Raw genomic sequence first — 13,914 nt, 5'->3', positions numbered from 1 at the left:
GCATATACATCAAAGCTTCTTCAGTCTTCTCTGGTGTTTTAAAGTTGCAGTAACTATTCCTCAAGTCTCTTTACCCTGCCTGAATGGGAGAATAAAACCTTACTGCATAGGAAAATCTGGCTGATGTTTTCCCTCAAATTCTCACACTTGGGTGACAAGTCACATCATGTAGAGCAAGAAAATGTGATCTGCTAAGGACAGTATTTTGTCTATATACTGATGATCTTTACATCCACTGGTATATCTAAATGCCACCTTTGTTTTCCCAGCTCTGCAGAGACTACATTTTTGGTGACTTTTTTCTCCTAAGTCATTGTAACAGAAAGAAATCTGTAGACTGGCATGTGAAAAACGGTTGATGAGTCATTCTCTAAGTGGCTGAAGGGAAGGCATGCATGCGTTACAACCTGACAAATGGACAGATGAACCTGGAAGCTATACCCTTAAAAGTACGCTAGAAAAGATGCACATGTTCAAGGAGATGCTTTAGGAACTCAGTGTGTGGTGCGTCATTTATTCCTAGGAATTCAAATGGAAAAGAAGATGCTCTGAGCAGCTCAATATGATTCGTGATATGCTGTAGGGCTTAAAATCACTTGTGACTGTGGCCTCAATTGCTAACGAGTAAATGGTTCCCTTGGTTACACCTGTGCTGCTTCACTGACTTCATGGATCTGTTATGGCAAATTGGGAGTGAAACTGGAATAAAGTGCTTAAAATTCACTGCTGTAACTGAAATGCTGGTCATAGCAGTTAGTGTTTTTGGAAGAGAAATTGTAACAAATGGGCACTTGCATTTAGTTTGTGTTGCTGTTTTGAATCATAGAATAGCTAGGGTTGGAAAGGACATTAAGATCATCTAGTTCCAATCCCCCTGCCATGGGCAGGGACACCTCACACTAAACCATATCACCCAAGGCTCTGTCCAACCTGGCCTTGAACAGTGCCAGGGATGGAGCATTCACAACCTCCCTGGGCAACCTATTCCAGTGCCTCACCACCGTTACAGTGAAGAACTTCTTCCTTATATCTAATCTAAATTTCCCCTGTTTACGTAGGAACCCGAGTGTTTTACAGTCTACTTTTCTTTTTTTTCTGAGTAAACTGTAAGAATGTCAAACAGGTTGGATCTTAAAAAATAATTTGTGAGCTAGATATAATTAATATTTTTCTATTATCAAAAAATTCATACAAGGGGGTGCAAGTACTGCTGTGCTATATGCACACATTCGTGTGCACACATAGGAAGTGTGTGTACTCCACACCACACCAAGATCATGCTTTGGCTCAGAAGCTCACGTTATGGGATTTGAAATATTTGAAGCTGAGGCTATGGCATTTTCCTCTATTAATATGGCTTTATAAGTTATAGCTGCACAATGTCCTGTTTAATTTTAATTTCATACAATGGCTGGGAGATATCCCATGGGCAGGGATATCTCTCCATAGACCAGGTAGCCCAAGGCTCTGTCCAACCTGGCCTGGAACACTACCTGGGATCAAGCATTCACCACTTCTTTGGGCATCCATTCCAGTCACCCAGCTGAATTTACTCCAGTTTAGAAGTTGCTTGATATCTGCTCCTTGGTCTCTGCAGGATGAATGAGTTGGTGTCCAGTGCTAAAATACCCAAAACTTGATCATTAGTTGTAACCACTGTGGTAGCAGTAAGGTTGTTGTAACATAAAAAATAAGGTGATAATGAGAAGGTCATATTTATTTATATATGAATTAGTATGGTGGATAAAAAGCTATTCATGGCCCTGAAAAAAAATGGAAGCAGCCATTCCAGAGCTGGACGGAGAGAGAGCAGTACACAGGATCTGCTATTACTCTTTGCTGTTGTGCTGATAAAAGAGGGACTTGGATTCGAGTATCTCCAGCCTGGCACTTTTCACAAGAATAAACAAAACAAACCTAGCACAAAGGACATGGCATATTGAAAGGAGCTTGGGGTATAATGCCTTTTATGCAGTTGGTGTTGTGGTTGATGAAACAGTTACTTGCTGAGTTAATGCACTGTGAACCTACCCTGGATTACTGCTAAATCCATTTGATCTGGTGTATCTCCTTATCAGGCAATGCCACACTGAATTGAGTATATTTTCTGTCAAATCCTAGCTTTAAGGTAATGATTCAAAGCTACATGTATCCTAATTCAGTAAAAAGGTTTGATTATTTATAAAGTCACTCCTGTTTGTGACACTCTGGTTGTTTCCAGCTGGGTGAGTGCCAAGGGGACTCATTTTCCCTAGGCAGCACAAAGCTGAGCTGCCTGAGGTCAGAGACTGTTATCTACTCTGGACTTGCTACCACATTGACATTTTTTTGTGCTGTTCTTTGGTTAATGCTACAGAAACTGAGCCATTTTTTGAGGAAAACTGTGTGGAAACAGGAGTTACTCAAGAACAGCATTGTTGAAACCCTCTATGTGCCAATTTTGATGATCAGCAGTGCTGCACATCCTGACCCCAGATGCTTCACCATATATGCAGCTATAGCCCAAGCAGGGTTAGCAGAGGGAAGTTTTAAACATGTGGGTCTCTGTGACAGGAAAATCTTGCAACCAAAAGGCCTGGAAGTTTATGTCGCTATGGAGTTCTGCAGCAGCAAGAGCCTCAAGTGCAGGTGGAAGATACAGTAAGCATCTTGTGCAAGGCAGAGTACGAAGAGCCTTGCTGAGTTCTGAAAACAGCAACATTGCCTGAAATACTACTTCCTTTAGAAGACCTAGTGAGCAAAGGGATCATTTGGGTGCAGAAATCTTCCAGGGACATCGTCAAAGGAATGAATACAAAGGGAGTCAGTCAAGAGCTATGACCAAGGCTGTCCAGTTCTCTCATACACAGAGTAATAATAACTACTGATTCCAACTTTGTTTAATGCTCTATGTTTTTAAAATTACTATTAAAAAAATACAGCTCACAGTCAGGATTCTCTAAGCTGCTTTGAGTGTTAAGTCGTCAGCAAAGACAAGGCTCCCATCTGTAATCTGCTCTTTGTAAGATTTTTTTTCACAGCTAGAGATTGAAAAAGAATTATGCAGACACCACACAAGAAAGGTGAGAATCTTCAACCTGCACCACATTTCATAACACTTGACCAAGGATTATAGCAACTGAGTGAACATGTTAAAGCTAAGGTGTTAGCACACTATAGGCAAGAATTTTGGTATGACTTGAAGTTTTAATAATAATATTTACCCACTGACATGGTTTGTCAGGAAGCATGAAAACCCTCTCCTTAGTGCTTGTGTTTGACTTCTGTTTCTGTCTTACTTCCCATAGAAATAATATTCTGTTTGAAATTGTTTGAAATTTAACTTTAGTGTCTCTAAAGTAAAAATGATATTTTACTGTTGATCATCAAGTAATTCTGCCAAGGGTAAATTATTGGATCAGCATTACCTTAAAATGCTCAGATATTTTCTTTACAAGTTTCTTGTTGAGTAGAAGTTTATTGATGCTAAATGGAATTCATTTCTTTTTATAGCTAAAACATCATGGATGCATGTTAATCGGACTCTATCAAATGAGCCATGTATTTCTTTGAATGTGTTAGACATGTATTCAAGAAATAAAATGCCATATATCCCTCTCCTTCTGTCATAATGTCTGCAATTCTCTAATCTTCTATCATTATTCCAGCCACGTTTTCCAAAATTACTATAGATAACACTATCTATAGCTGATAAAGGCTGCTTCTTTCAGTGCCTGTTTCCAGGTGCCTGGGATGGTGGTTCATTTGAGCTTAAATTACACATTTTTAGCATGTGAAAGAGAGCTAAGTTATCTTTCTGTATTCCCATCACTTATACGCTTACCTGACCTGCTGATTAGTGCCTAGTTTAGTTCAACTGCCTTTGGCATTTAGACTAAAATATTAAGTTGATCACCTAGAAAGCACAGCAGACATGAAGCTGAAATTAGCACTAGCTCACAGAAGAGACAGGAACAGATGAGTTTCCTGTGAGGAAGAGAGATCGTGAAGAAGAGCTTTTAGAACCAGTTTGCAAAGTACACTGAAAATCATATCATGCATCTTGTCATTTAACTGATGTGAAGTATTCCTTTTTCCCTCTCTAGGGTATTTGTTGTAAGTGGAATAAGGAGAAAAGCATGATCAGGTAGGTCTGTGGCTCCTAGCTGAATGATGCAGGGATGCTTCCAGGCAAGGATAGAACAGATGGTGGAATTAAGAACAACTTGATCAGTGATATTTTTAGGCTGTTTTTAAAACTATATCTTTCTGGTTACTTTTAGTCCCCCAAGGGTATATCTACACACAACAAAGTGCTAGCTGAGCTCCCTTTAAACAAGGTGATTTCAGTAGAGGGAATGGTAGAACATTTTTATTATTTCATATGACTTTTATAATGTATTGTGAAATGCAATCAACTTCTAAGAGGTTGTTGCTAGAAGGGCCTTGTTACTGTACAGGTCTTTAATAGAAGTATTGCTAGACAAATGCACACACTTAGATATTAAGGAGGAGATCAACAATTCCCTCCAGATTAAATTTTAGCATATTTTGTTTTCAGGAAGAATAAAATATTGCAGCGAGGATTCCTGTATATGCTTGAGTTTTATAGCATTTTAACATGTAATGGTCCTCCTTGGGTGTCAATCAACTTTATCCTTAATGTGATTAGTCACAGTGGTAGTTTGTCAGAAGATGTAGGATGCACCATTTTGGTAGAGTGCATAATTCCATCTTTTTTCAGACAAAATATAGACCAAACATTTCAGTATCACCAAAAATTCCAAACTAACAAATTGCAGGAGAGGAAAGTGTGCACTGATCAAATTTGTAGTGCTTAGAAAGAAAGAGCAGAAATATAGCTGTTATTTAAATTTATGATGAAAAACTGAATGGAGCAATGCTGTATTTAGAAACATAATTGGTTTTTGTGGCAACATGGCCAAAGGGATATGTAAGGGCTTCTAAGAAGTGAAAGCACTGAGAACTACTGTACTGTGGTTTTCATGCAGACATTGCACCTAGTATTTCATCCTCTTTGGCCTTTTTTCTGATGGTAACAGGATGGAATGAATCTTGATGCCAGGCAGACTACTGAGTAGGACTGTGGAAAAGAGCAGTATGTTTTGTCATGGTATTAATGAAGCTCAAGGTCTCTTGTCACAAATGTTTATAATGATGAGGCAAACATAGAGCAATTGCCAGTTATGGGGTAATAATTTGGCAACATTTAGAAAGCAGTAGACAGAAGTGACTGGAGTAATACATAAGTTGCAGCATCATCCCAAAAATCTGTCAACACAGATTTGGTGCACCAGGTGATCATTCTGCAAACATTTGCAACTCTTATGCGCTTTGTTATTTGTTTCTTTCCATGAAATGCAGTTCTCAGCAAGGGACCATAGTTCTTCCCTGCCAGTCTCACATACTGTGTTTTCACTGCTTCCTTTTGCACATTCATTTGTCTTAGAAAGAAGAGATATGAGATAATTGTCTGGGCTATTTTTCAAGGATGAAAATGGTTCTGTTAATAATTAATATACATGTTTGTGTTTCTAATAGGCATAATAAGGAATTATTTTAATAGAGAATTGTGCACAGGACACTTGAGACCTGTTCTCAGCTGTGCCAGATATTCCGTGTCTGGTTAATTTGTTCATTGTTACATTTCACTCTTTTGAAGTAAAAAAACTCATACTAAGAATGCTAAAGCCCCATAAAAATAAATAGATAGATAGATAAATAAATAAATAAAATAAACCCCAACAACTCAAACACTGCGATACTGAGTATGTGTGGTGGTTTAATGCCAGCAGGCAACTAGGTACCACACAGCTGCATGCTCACACCCCCAGCACCACCAGTGTGATGGGGAGGAGAATCAGAACAAGGTAAAGCCCATGGGTTGAGATAAGAATAGTCTAATAATAGAACAAAGAAAAATACTATAATAACAATTGTAATGAAAAGGAGAGAGGGAGGAATAAAACCCAATAAACGCAAGTGATTCACAATACACCCACTGACTGATATCCACCCTGACCTGAGCAGTGATCTGGCCTTCTGGGTGACTTCTCCAGATAGTGTGTTAGCTCAAACCCTGGAAGTGTAAGGTGTCAGGAATTGCAGCTTATGTTAAACAGTTCAAAAATCCTTTCCTGGAAACTGACATAAGAGCTAGGTAGTAGCCCAGGCAGTTGCCTTCTCAGGGTAGCTGAAGATGCTAAAGCATTTGACCTTAAATTCGCATTGCAAACTACTATGGTTTTTGCAGGCTGTCTACATTTACCCTTCCTTCTGGGAGCAACAAACTAACCTGCCAGTTGTGACTTCCAGTTTATTTTGTGTTAATTCTAACCTTCTCAAGCAAGTTTCAGTATAAGCTGTTGAAAGTAGGCTAGTTGTCTAAAACCACAGAAATTACTAAGTATCATGGTTAGTGATGCAGTGTTACCAAGTACTGAGACAAGTGGTGCAGTCACTTTTTGTGAATTCTGAAGACTTTATCTGCCTTGGACTTCTAGACCTATTGCAGCCCACAAAGTGGTGGAAAGATTTACTGAATACAAAAAAAGATTTGCCTTGCAATTGTTCACTCACTTTTTTAACTCACTGGCTTTGTTACATGTTTAAAGCAACAGTCCTGTTAAGTGCCTGAACTCTTTGCTCAGGAGTAGTAGAAAGCATATTTCTGCCTGGAAAAAACAGAGCTAATTATGCATTCGGAAAATACATTTTTTTATGACTGCAGGAAATTCAGTGTGTTCGCACAGGGTTGGAGAATTACACCTTTTTTTCTTAATCCCTCATGCAAGCTGTATTTTGACTGAAATTTATGCTCGAGAATTGAGTTGTTTGTCTTTTTGCCTGTTACCTCTGGGTGACCAGAATTGTTGGATTTTAAAACATACAGATAATAAGTGGAGATTGGCTGTATCTGTAGAGGAACTTCTACCCTGGGGATTCTCTGCACTTAATTAGAGCCATTGCTCTGAATGTGCTCCTGAGGGCAGAAGGAAAACAGTGGTAGAGAAGTCCACAGCTGAGTTTGTGGCCAAAGACTAGTTCAGAATGATCACCTCTTGCTGCTTTCTGAAGTGAATATAGGAGTTTTGAAGGCTGGGATAAGGGTTAAAGTATCCTCCAAGAAGAAGTGGCCTAGAAGAAAGCAAAAAGGGTGAAAGCTCTTTGGTTTTAAAGTGAGAATGTGAAGAGGGAGTAGAAAGTGCAGCCTTCAGGGGATCACAGGTGTCCCTCTAAGGCCCCTTTAAGCAGAAGCTGAGAAGTTTTCTTTTGATACGCCTTGCTGGGTTTGTTATATTTGCATTGTAATTCACAGTCATCCCACACACAGCCTGGTGTTGTTGTATTAATTAAAGTTTTAGTCCTGTCTACTCCTTGAAAATTGCCTGTCCTGTCATTAAAGCAGAGTAAATGCTGGGCAGTTTGTTGCAGAAAGTTAATCATTTTGGTTTTCTGCAAGTCCTTGGGGAGCCATGAGACAAATTGCACTCCTTTATCTGTTTTTCAGATGGTAGTGTGCATTTTGTTTTTCTGGTGAGTGTGCACTTCATTCTCATGGTGTTACCTTTTTGCTTTTGATACTCTGTGACCATCAAAAAATAAGCAGCATCAAAATCCATCAGGAACTAGATCCATCAAGCTGCTAGATTCAGCAAGAGCTTTGGATTGTGTTTGCAAAAATTTGCTATTAACATTTCATGAGCAGAGATGAATAAAACATGGAACAATTAAATATTTCATGCCATTAATTGCAGCTGATTTGGAAGCTCATGAATAGTATGGAAAAACATCATGGGTTTAACAGTCTTCAATATCATATGTGATACTGGAAGGGCAAACTTCTTAGTTTAGTAAGTCATAGTTGGGTTGGGGTTTGGTGCAAATCACACCTTCATTTAGCAAGTTTATTCCTTTAAGCAAAGCAGTCATAAATGACTGTAATACCACTGCTTGGGAGTAAGGTTTTAATTCATTTAGCTTAGACTTTAACTGAATTGCAGGAAAATTAGTTTTTCAATAGGTTTATTCCTGCATTATTTATTTGAATAATTTTCATTAAATAATTTTCAAATTGACCTGGAGGGAATTTGCCTTTGGAAAAACAGTATTTATGACACATGCAAAGATTTTATTCATATATATTCTGGTTTCACAAGACCTGCTTCAGAAGAAGCCTATCTTTATAAAGTATTTATGTGGCAATTACATAGTATTTATTTATGCCCTTATGCACCAGAGTAGGCCCGTTTGTAAAAGTCTGACGCGGGCTGCTCAGGAATGCTTTGGAGGAGTAGATTTAACAGAGAAAATCTGACACCAGTAATGTCACTTTTAAAACCTCCCCCTTTCCCCAGTGATGGAGATTTATCTCTCAGTATGGCAGGTTTTCCCCTTCTCTCAATTTTTAAAGGCTGTATTCTGGCATTGGGAAAAGTCTAGTAATAGACTTATCCTAATTAAAGCACAAACTCCTCTGAGCCGTATTTTGCTCACATCTTTAGCACTGAAATAATGAATAAATCTCCCTAGTTCAGTATTCTCTCTTCCTTACTTGCTTTGAGTTTTCACTACTCAAAAAGTAGGTATTTTAGTGGGTCATGTATTAAAACATCTATTTTAAGTTTAAAAGTTTTTGGTCTTCTCTGGAATGTTCATAGTAAGGAAAGAATCTAGGTCCTATTATAGCTTGGCTGACTTGGGAATTCAGTTGCTTTTCTGAGATTTTATATGGTCCTACATGATGTTTGTGATCACTCTTTAAATAGCAATATATGTGTTCCTCTTTCCCTGAAGCTAGTATGTTTGTCCAGTGTTGTGGAAGTTTTCAGCTTTTCTCAGGAAGGGACTGGTAAAAAAAGTCTTTTCCTATCAATTACTATTCCTTTGACAATCCTGCAAAAACATAGCTCACAGCAGGAGCATGGGAATCCCTGTGAGGGCTCAGGTAGAGGAAAGCATCTTCCGTGCAATTCAGGGTACCTCAGGTTCTGGCCTTCTGCTACCATGCAGTGTTTTTGTAGTGGCAAGCGCCCTTGAAAGTGTGTGAAATGTTTGAATTAAGGCTAGCAAGGGAAAGATGAAACTTAATGACTTTCTTTTATTCCTTCTACCTTTTAATAAACTACTTTAAACCTTGATAAGGTGTAGAGCCATTTAGAATAAGTGGTGAGGCTTAAACAAGGTCCATGAAGTAATTTAATTTTCTTTACATCATCTTTCAGCCAACTGATAAAATGTTAAACTTTTATCAGAATTATAATCACCATCCAAGTGAGAAATTCAATAGAGGTGTTAATTCTCCTTGTGTACTTAAAACTGGGAAAAATGCAGTTCATGGGACCTGCAGGAAGCAAAAACCGGAAGGTAGTTCTTTCAAAAGCAGTCATTTGGGAATATCCAAATTGAGCAACTTGTTTGAAAGGGAGAATGAGCAAACATTTACATATGAAATGTAAATTTCATACACAGTAAGAGTGTCCACAGAAAAGGGCTCATCTGCATTGAGGAGATTACAAGTGAAGAGAAATAATTTTTTACATAGATAAACTACAGTAAATGCACACAAAGAATGACAGAATTTACTGAACTCAGAAGGCTGGAAAGGAGAGAATGAAAAACAATTGCTTTCTAGTCAAGTTACTATAGTCAAGACATACTTTCTTTATGAAAGAAGATGCTGACCAGGAAAGAGGACTGAACTCTCATAATAGCATGACATAGGGAATTTTGTCTGCTGCAAAGGCTGAGGTCCCTTTCAGAGGTGAAAATAGAAAATCTTGGTTCTAAGAGGTAAGGGTGAAATCCTGGTGGCAGGAAAATCAGTGGCAAAACTTGTTAGCAGTTTGGAAAGAGCCAAGAGTTTTCTCACTGCGACCTGTTGGAGTAATCATCAAACTAAACCAGAACATTCTGGATTCCAAACTCATAACTGTATATGATGATAAATCCATTCTTAAGAGCCTCACTTTTAAACCTGCATGGTGCTTCTCACCAGCTGCACAGAATAATGCAGTCTGATTTATTAGGGTGATTTTTTTAGGGATATTTTCCCCAATTCTAGATAGTAGACAAATATTTTACAGTTGTCTGTGCCTAAGTCCTGTCTCACTTCATAATGCAAGTGCTTACAGAGAAACTGCTTCCATTTTTTATATCACACTGAGCATGGACACTAAGTCTGATCTTCCTTGCAGTTTTGAAATTGCTGGGAATCTTGACTGATTTAGTTTATCATGAGAATGCATCATATCTGTGTTCATATTGAGCTAGCTAAACTCCCATGCAAATATGAGAAAGGTTATTAAGAAATGTTGGACCTTGATGTGTTATAAGGGTACTGTTTGCTTATGAGTGCTTGGGGAACTCATGGGCTGCCTATTATTTATTTGACATTTGAAGGGGGATCTTCCACAGCTATTGGAAAAAGCTGGTAGCATTTAGCTGGGAGAACACAGGTAGCTATGTACCAACCTGAAGTGTGAGCAGCTGGTGCAAGGTATGGTGAGTCAGATTTCAGGGGCTGTTTTGAATAAAATAAGCAGTGGTTCTGAGGCTTCACATGAGCAGTCTGCTCTGGGGATTAAGAGACAAGCAGAAGAGGAATGACAAGAAAATCAGTATTTGCCTGGTATTTGCTTTAAAATAAACCTCTGCTGTAAAATGCATGCAGTGTCTACCCAGGCAAGTGATGTACTTGCTTATTCTTCCTTCTTTGTGCATGAAAATCATAAATACAGAGGCTTTGGCCTTCAAACTTTTATCTGTGCATCTGTAAGCCCCACCCTTCAGATATACACTGCTACATACATTTTTTATTTAGGACTGCTTTTGCAGTGTTCAGTGTATTCTCCTTAAACCATCTTTGTAGTAATACAATGTTGCGGACAACTAAGCTTCCTCTAGATGCAGGGGTAGGCACCCCAAAATAGGGTATCCAGTAATGATACCTTGCAAAGGAGCTGAATGAAACAGGGTAGGATTTCATCTGCAGTGAAATCCATTGCTGTAGGTAGAGCCCAGCATCTTGGAATAGGTTACTATATTTTTGTATCAAAAGGCAATCATTAGAGCTGGTTAGAATTTTCTAGTATTCAAGTCCTCAGCCACAATTATCTTATTCAGGACTGTGCTTTAACCTTTTCTGTTTCATTCTTATCAGAACTAGAGAAAGGCCTTCATATAGTTATCAAATATTTATTTTCTGACATTGGCAGCATAGTTCAGATTCACACTACTAACCTGTAGCTGAATGACACCATACTCAGTACGACTGGCTAAATAACTCAAAAAATATCAATCATATAAATGATTGATGAGTTTTTCTATACTTCATTGAATAATTTATTTTCATGACTGATATTCAATAAACTCTACAGCTAGCTTTAAACCTGCTTTAATAACTAGGTACCATCTATCACCTGTCAATGATCCATGGAGCTCCCCTGCCATTCCAGTCCCACAGTTTTCCATTTTAAGAGGCAAAAATGATAAGAATGGTAACCTTTTCTTCAATGTTTAAAACCTTTTTTGAAGTAAAAAAATCAGATGCTTATGTTAACCTTCCTGACAAGTTCTTACAGTCCTTACGACTGATTGCATAATTCTGTTCCAATGGAGGTGTGGTAGTAGCACTATGTGACAGTATAGTTTATCACCAGCTGTCAGTAGATGCTGCCACTCTGAGACAGTGTAGCAAGGACAACTTGACTGTGCCTACCCCTAAGGTGATCCTCAGTCACAATCCTCGGTAGGTCTAATTTCTTATTACTTTCCCAGAAAGTTGTATCCTACTGTTGTATGTGGCTGCTCTCTCCTGCTGAGCCCTGAGCCTGAAAACAGTGGAAGTGATCTGCAGTTACCCTGTCTGACTTCCAGTATGGTTTTTTTTCAGGTGTCAGTGACAACCCTCATTTCGGCATTCCCTTTTCTGTCTGAGTCAGTATTTCATTCACACTTGAGTTCTCCTGTAGAAACTTAGGAAGAGACAGTTTTAGGGTGACAATTTTTACCCAAATTCGTGAGTGTTTCAGTTTGCAGTAATTGCAAATTCAAAGTTTATTAACCTCCAGAATGATTTTGACAGATCTAATGTAGTTCATCATGACAGTAGGATAAATTTTGTTCTATTTATAAGGAAAAAAAATTTATACTCTTTAATTTTGTTTCTTTTACATAGTCTTCTCAACTAGCTGATAAATTAGGATTTATGAATATGCTTTTTCTTTAAGTGTTCCAGCTGTTGTAGACAGTAGTTTTTTCATGCTGTCTGTTATTATCATTAGCTGGACACAAGCTTCTTTGTTGATGAACTTTGTTTTCGACTTTGGAATCTCTTTTCTCCTTTATGTCTTTAAATTTTGGACTTTCAGTCTTACATTTTTATCATCTTTATAAAATGGTGCACATCCTGGACCAAGAGATAGATGAAATGGAGTGCCCAAGGGAGTCACAGTCCATCTTCATGCTTTTAGTTCGTATTTGTGCACCTTATTTTAACTCTTCTCTATGTCATTTTTAATGTGTTAGTACATGTTGTTCAATGACAGGAAGAATTGAGACATTCACACTGAAATGATGCATTTGAATTCATGAGAAGTAGTCTCAGATTTAGTATTTGAGTGAATGGGGTTTTCTTTGTTTTTAACTAAAATTAGTCAAAATTGTGTTCATAGAGCCATACTAAGATAACATGTATGTGTATATATCAAGAACAGAAAAGTGGTTCCATAACAGTAAGATAAGGCCATACAAAGAGATACCATTTCTTGTTACATGTGTTAAGTTACACAGGAAGGATAGTTGCATAATGCTGTGAGAGAGCTGTTTAAAAGCCACAAGTGACTTACAGTTACAAGCATAAGAAACTTTTTCAATCATTCAAGCATATTTGTGAAAGGAATGGTCACCTTCTAAGCTGTCTTTTGAGTTGCCCTTTTTAATGGGCAAAGTGGCAAAGCCATCATTACATCCCTGCATATGTGGAGTTAGGAACAGATTTGATATGATAGCTTACTAATGCTGGTTATAATGATTATATGACAGTTGTTCCCAGAATGCAAAGTGCTGTTGCTGGTCTATGTCCATTTTTATGATCATGTTCTGCCTTCATCAGATCAAGAATAGTGATCAGTATAAGAGATGGGACCCGAAGTTCAGTCTCTACCTCAGGAACTGTATACAGTTTGCAGATTTACATTTAATGGAATGGTTAACTGAGTTATTTCCTCTTCTATAATTTCTTTTCTGTATGTAATAATGAAGGTTGGTTTAGACTTTGTGGTTGTTGTTGTCTGATGAGCAAAAGATTCAGATTCCAACCCTAAGTAACACCAATGAAGTTTAAGAATTTAATCCTTTTTATTTTTAATGTAGTAGCCATTCTAGTCTGTGGCCTAGTTCCCACCTCTTGCTCATACTGGACTTGTTTTTTGACAAATTTCTGGCATCTTCCTAACAAAATGTGTTGTAACTTCCTTTATGCAGCTGAAAGTGCTTTAAAACTTAATTGCTGAGGGATTGCCTGTGTGCCTTTAAGATATACAGAGATTTATAGTTTTACTGCTTCTGTGCTTGAGTAATAGAATTTTCTGCTATTTGATCTGCACAATATATCAGTGAAAATATTTCAATTAATGCCAAATGCCACTGCTCTAGTTATTACTTGCTTGAAAAGCTGAAGGATGTTAGTGCTGTTCTGAAACCTTTCATAAAGACTTCTTGTTCAAGCTTTTTTGAATTTGTGACTCTTCACTTGACCTACCAAAGATACCTTGTTGGACCTTGTTGGGCAAATCATATTTGCATGATTTGTCTGTACCTTTGCACCCTTGGTCATCTTCTGTTCTCAGCTTTGCTTCTGTGTTTTCCACTGATGTGCAGTTCTGACTTGATGTGATTGGTTCAGCATAAAAT

This window comes from Melopsittacus undulatus, chromosome 6 (assembly GCF_012275295.1).
Source record: "Melopsittacus undulatus isolate bMelUnd1 chromosome 6, bMelUnd1.mat.Z, whole genome shotgun sequence".
NCBI classification, from domain to species: Eukaryota; Metazoa; Chordata; class Aves; order Psittaciformes; family Psittaculidae; genus Melopsittacus; species Melopsittacus undulatus.
Note: the sequence above shows the minus strand (reverse complement) of the source record.